Consider the following 6,995-nt stretch of genomic DNA (forward strand, 5'->3'; position numbering starts at 1 on the left):
CCCAGCTAATTCATCTTGCTAATGGCAGGTGGGTCAGTTGAGCGCTATAATTGTGATTTCCATGTATTTTTTTTCTGCCTCTCTCTCTTCTTTTTTTTGTGGTTGTAGTTCCTTGATCTAATAAAAATAGCAGAACTAGGTTTAAAAGAAGACAGCTCTACCTGCCATCAACATGTTCACTCTCAGTCAATTGTGTTTTCAGTTAAAAGCAAAGAATGACAAATTGCCAAGATTCAGAGTTCAGTGTTTTCAAATGACAGACACTGGTTGTTTGATTAACTATAAAGACTTTTATTCCAAACTAAAATACACATTTTCTAAATTAAAGTTGCAAAAAATTACAGTAGGATTTAAGTAATTTAAGACCTTGAGTAGCACTTAGATTATATCTGTATTAGTCAGATATATTATAAAAGACTTTTTTTTCTGAATGGATATAATGAACTCCATGCTTTTGAAAGAGTTAACAGATTCTTTTCAGAGTAACCAGAATGAAGTCAGCAGTCAGTTGGAGTCACTGGGGCATGAATCTCCAGAGAGCGGTGGACATGGAATGAGCCCGGGCTGATTTCAGTCAGGAGGAAGGTCGTCAACACACAAATGAAAAACATGAGAAGTGGTTCAAGGTCTAATCAAGTCCTCAGACTGCACTCACTGGGAGCAATTAAGTTCCTCCCTCTCTCTCGACATAGGTAACCAGATCCTCCTATTGACATTCTCAATAAAAGGTCATTTACTGTATGGATAAAATGATCAGTCTCCATTGCCTGAGAGCCTTATAACATAAAATGAACTTGAAAATTGTGGTCAGAGCAATGACCAAAAAAAAAAAAGTACGTTACGTTATTTGCAAAATTATGAAGGACATAAAATCGAAGAAATGATTCACATAAAAGAACAAGAGGAATATATTTAGGAAAGGCTTCAATAATAAATAAATGACTGCGCTGTGTATTTTGAATCTACATGCAGGATCTTCACTGCATGAATTTCAAGACCTTGGCACCGAGTCCAACCACAGGAATTCATTACCATCATTGCTAGTCTGACACAAATTAAGTCCTGGTACTTTCTGTCTTGCCTCTCAGACCACAATACTTCATCATAAGTCATCCTTAATTTGTATGGTTGTCGCAGGCACTTGTTGTCAAGTCTGTTAGCGTGCAGCTCCCTTTGTCAAAGCCTGTCAGGGCTGCACAAACTGGCAGGGAGAGAGTGACGCGATTTTCACACTCTGATCCCACCTAGAATGCCTACAAAACACTTGTTTGCCTCTGAGCCAAAACCTAAAATATAGTCCTTGCATGTGCTTGTTGTGCCGTCTGCCTTCACATTTTTTTTTTCACAAAGTGTGACATCATAGGGGAGAGACTATATATGATACCTCCACAGACACGATTCTACACAATCCAAACTGTAACATGATGCCATTTTGGCTTTAAAATCCTTTTTCAAAACAGGATTTTACTGACATGGGAACATGTTTCCTTTTTCCGTCTTTCACCCCCCAGGAGGAATCAACCTGTCTCTGTTTCTTCTCCGAGCATATGGCTTTTACAACACATCCCTGTTCAAATTAAATGCAACTTTGATGCTCGCCAAGTACAACTGAATAAGGGGTGAAAATGCTACATGATACTATAAGAGCCTGTTATTGACAAGGTTTCATCCACAGAAAATATACAGATTTAGGTTTGAATTGTGAGTCAGTCTATTCATTTTTGCCAGGGTAATAATGAGCAAATATAAATTCTCTTAAGCACATCTAGATCATCTTAAGCTCTTACACCATGAAACGGAGCAACACATATTATAGCCTTTCTTGTGGGCAGCTCTTGAGGGTTAACAGCCTTATGTCCCTAGTCAAGCACACATAATGGAAATGGGATGAGAGGGCTGGGATATCACCCCGCATTGCATTCTGACCAAAGGACTGACACAGTCATCGCTAAACACTTGAGAATATTAACAGAGGAGTCCTATGGAATCTAAAAATAGCTTTTTACATTATACGGTATAAATACTCTGCACTCCAGGACAACATTAAGAGGAAACAGCAGGAAAAAAAAAGAATTAAAATGTCTGATGGTGGGGAGTCAGCCGACATTTCACTTGAAATTCTTTAGCTGCCACCCCTCCATCTCTGTTAATTACTTCCGCAGCAATACAGAAATTCCCCTGGGCTCTTTACCAAAAAGCAATAAACATTGTATCACACTGACTCACCAATTGGCAAACAACTGTAAAAGACACAAGAATAAAAGTAACCAATTAAACAGAAAACCTATTTGCCCTGATTGGTAACACTTTAACTTTTCTGACTGTATTAACCTTGTTACAAAAATAGTGCATGCTTATGAAACTATTGGCTGTTTGTACTGTAAGTATCCCCACAGTGATTATAAATCTGTTCTATCGGATACATTTTTAAACATGTTATTTCAGGTTTGTATGCACACATTGGTGTATATTTCACACATCATTTTCTTGCGAAGAGTTAGATGAAAACATCTATACCGCTCTTGTTTCTGTCTGTTACACATGAGGCTAAAACCAGCAGCTGCTTAGCTTAGTAAAACTTTGAAGGAGCCAGGCCAGCTGTTTCACAGTTTCATGTCTTTATGCTAAGCTAAGCTAATATTAGTTTACCTTTGGCAAGAAAGCACATGAGCATTTTTCCCCATTCTTTATGATATGTAAATTTTTCTTTTGAATTTATTATAACACAGCAGTGTAACTTTAACATACAGGAACATACACCTTTGTTGACTCAGTTTAGTCTAAAGACTGTTGCAATGACTGTTGTCTTTTGCTAGCATGTTAGCGATGTTAGTGAATTTATTGAACATGTAACCAAATCTAAATTCTATAGAGGATGGTAATTCTGTTCTCTGTAAAGACTCTCCTCAACTTCTAGTTTTAGATTATTCAGTTTCTTCAGATTTCATTGTTGCTGTTTTGTCTGAGATTTAATAATATAATGGAGAATAAACAGAGACAACATGAGATTCATTTTTTACAGAGCACGACTCATTTCAGCACTCTGACTCTTGTGCAATGTGCAAAATCTCACAGAGCATTTTATTACATTAGGGAAAATTGTTTCTAGAGCAATAAAACAAATTCAGTGTTGCATGTAGTATTCGCCTTCAGTTGTTGAATTCATGTTTCACATTATTTGGAAATAGTTCATAATTTCCTAATTTTTACAGCAAGTTCACCTACATGCATGCTTTATTTTACCAACTAGATCAAGTAGAAAAGCAACCATAGGAAACAAAGGCACAAAGACTTGGAATGTGGCAGCAAGTCAATGGCAGATATTCTTCATTGTTTTCTATCATTTCGAAACACAACCAGCAGCCCAGCAGGCAGTGTTGGGACTAATTCAGAGAATATTGTGTACTTTTGGTCTGTAAGTGAATTTGGTCCAACTTCAATGTGCAACATGCCGTGCTCTGGCTGGGTTTCCTGTAGCACAGAAATAAATGCCAAGTTGCCTGTTTACTAGTAAGTACTGGTGTTCCTCACATTTTCAGTCATTCCAGTTTAATGACTGTTTGAAAGCATGACGATTGTGTGTGTGGGTTGCACAAAAAGACAGGTCATAATGGAGTCATAACGGCCATAATTATCAGTTACACTTATGCAATTTTAACAGTGTATGAACAGTTTGAGAAAGTGTTTACTCAGAGGGATAGATAGAAATATACTTATTTATTTTCTTCCTGAGAGTTAGACAAGAAGATCGGTTAGCTAAGCTTACCATACAGGAAACATGCTAGCTAGCTTGGCTCTGTCTGAAACTAACAAAATCCATCTAACAGCACCACTAAAGCTTTAGAAAGATGAAATAACTTCAGAAATTTGCCGGTATTTTGGACAAAGGTAGGATAGCTATTTCCCTCTGTTCCCAGTATTTATGCTAAGCTAAGCTAGCCGGCTGCTGCCTGTAACCTCATATTTATTTCCCATGCGGACATGAGAGTTTTCTGATTCAACTCTCAACTAGAAAGTGAGCATAGCATATTTTCCAAAATGGCAAACTATTCATTTAACATTATGTTTTACCAGGAATTTTTCTTATGTACATCTCACAAATATTTCTACTGAGCTACAACCTCATTTAACATTAATATTATCATATCAACATCCCCCAGTGTCTGTGGTATTCAGAAGAGGAGACAATGCAGCTGAGTCTTTTGAATAAGTAAAGAGACTCTATTACTTACACATTCATTTTGGCACTATCAGCAATGAATCATGGATGTGGTGAAGGGCTGTATTTATCTGAGAACAGGACAGGGACTAAAGAGGTTTATCAACACTTTCATACATCCACTGATTCCTTTTGAAGTGAGACGCACCATGCAGACATAAGAACAGGAACAACAACTAGTTAGAAATGCTGGCAAAATCGTGGCCCTGTAATTATTTATGGAGCAGAGCATTTAAAGTAATTATGAGGTGTTCCTATAAAACAAGCCAGGCTGTGAGGTCTTCATATATTTATTGTCCACGTCAACTGGTTTGTTCTGAATGGCTTCAGTGGAAAAGCACATTTCAGCAAAAGGTGTCACACCCATACATCTTGTTATGTGTTCATAGTGCTTACTTGCAAAGTGCCATTCTTATTCATGTCTGAATGGGCATATGCCACACAAAGGACACCTCACACAGAAGTGATTTCACTGCAAGAGTGCACGGTAAGTGGAAGTAAAGTAGTTGCACTGATGCATTGACATGACATCAAAGCAAACCTCAACATCAACACATAGCTGGCTATCTTTGGAAAGTGATGATGATCTTAGCTGTGCTTCTCTTCAACAGTGAGAAAGATTGCAATGTACAGCCGTCTGCACGCCACATCCCATCTGACATGTTGACACAGTAGGTCCTTAAAAGTGCATGTGTCAGGAACTCGGAACTAATAGTGCAATGTCTAACTTCAGAAGATTAGCCAAGCAATGACATAAGCTGCGGCTGCTCCGGTGTTTAGGGGCCCGTTTTTGAAAAATGTGTGTGGCATTCGTACGTGAGGAGAGAGAAATGAAGTTGATGGGAAAAGCTCTGCAAGAGTGGAAAATAAGTGAAATGTAAGTCATAGGTAGCAATATTTTGATAAAGTAATCATGCTTCAGGAGCAAACCTCGGACTCTGAAATCAGCCTTTGGTGATTCCGCGGAGCTCCTCCGAACATGGCAGCATCAGATTTACAAATTGAAAATCATTAATAATTCTAACCAGGATGTGATAAATCTGGAATCACTCCCGATGAACCTGGACACACTTTCATAAATCAAAAAGATTACTTGGAAATTTTTTAAAATCTGACGTCAAAGTGTCAGGCTTACTAATGGTTTTTGTAGATCCCTTACCGTGATATATCATTAATCTGAGATACATTTGAAGTGTGTCACCGGGGCAATATGTGATCCCTCTAATATTAGGAATATGCTGGTCTGTGTCAATACAGGAGCTAGAAAGGGATAAAAGCGGGCGGGGGGGAGCTGGGGAGTAAGTTGCCGTGGTTTACATTTTGATAAGGCAGTTCAATGAATATTTCAGATGACCTTACACAACAGAAACTGATCATCCTTACATCTGAATGTAACAACTGTTCTGGGGATGGTGCATTCTGGTAATAGTGATAATGATGATGATGGTGCATAACAATCAAAACAGATGAGCTACTATAGAAATGATAATGTATTTTAATGCAGCGCAAGTGTTTCCCTCCTAAATCCAGAGAATATCCGCACAGAAAACTCTCTATCCCCAAAATCCACATCACTGCTGAAATACCTTCTTTATTCTGAGAGCAGCGTTGCTGCGACTTAGGAGTGCTATTGTGAAGAAGGTGGTATTGACTGTGATGGTGAACAGGGCACCTCTGTAATCTAAATGTCATTCACTGAAAAGCATCTCCCACACAGCCAATGGCTTTCATCTGAATGTGCCTCCAAAAGATTCAATTACTTTTTCTCCCCTTCTATTTCTTTCACCCTCTGATCTCCACCCTCCTTCCCATGCACTAGTTGCTTATCTGCTGTGATTATAGTCATTATGAAGCAGCCGTGTCTGTAGTGAGATTTCAGCAGGAGCAGACACGCTCAGCCAGCTGCCTCTGCAACCAGGTCCTGTTTTGTAAAGGAGCTATGCAAAGAGTTACCTGGAGATGTTATGCTGGGTATTTCAGCTGCTCCTTGGCTTACCATAGATTCTGATAGTCAGGGCATAACAGGAGAGTCAGTTACAATTATGTATTCTGTGCCATATATTCGGTAAACATTATTCACATTAACATGACTGGCTCCATCTACAAAAGCGTATAAAGGTTGTGTACTGCAGTAGTACACAGCTCCGACTGTGTTTCCTATTCTGGTGAGGCAAAGGGGAGAAGTACGGCAGCCTGGGGATAGAGGGCTGTATCAGCCAACACAGCTGCTCTTTTCATGTTCAAAATCTGTTTCTCGCACGTCTCCGTCTAGGTTTCAGGAGAGGGGGTGGAGTTTAAATGCGATGGAACAAAACTCATTTTTTGACAATGACATCAAAGGAGATGGCTGCTTTTGTGTTTGAAGTGGAGCATGTTTGAAGTGTTCTGAAGACAGTGGAGTGGTAGGGCAAGTTCATTGTTGCTTCGCTCTGAGGATGATTATCAGCTGCTATCGGTGCGAATCTCTGAAACAACTGTCAGCATGACATGTGAATAATGATCTCCCTTTTTCACCTGCTGACGCCTAACCAACTCTGACACCTAAATACCTACAGTACTACTAGAGTTCAGACATTCATTTCGTCTTCCTTTCTTTCTTTGGCTGCAGTTTTATGCAGTTCTTGGAAATTATTGAAATTATGGCAAAACTTTATTTTAAACCACGCTCCTGCAAGGACTATATTTTAAATACATCCATGAACAGTTAACAGGTTATAAAAGTTACACACAATAACACACTCTAAACTTGTTATAAGTAATCTATCACTCTATCTGC

The sequence above is a fragment of the Seriola dumerili genome, unplaced genomic scaffold (assembly GCF_002260705.1).
Source record: "Seriola dumerili isolate Sdu_G_001 unplaced genomic scaffold, Sdu_1.0 BDQW01000017.1, whole genome shotgun sequence".
Classification (NCBI taxonomy): Eukaryota; Metazoa; Chordata; class Actinopteri; order Carangiformes; family Carangidae; genus Seriola; species Seriola dumerili.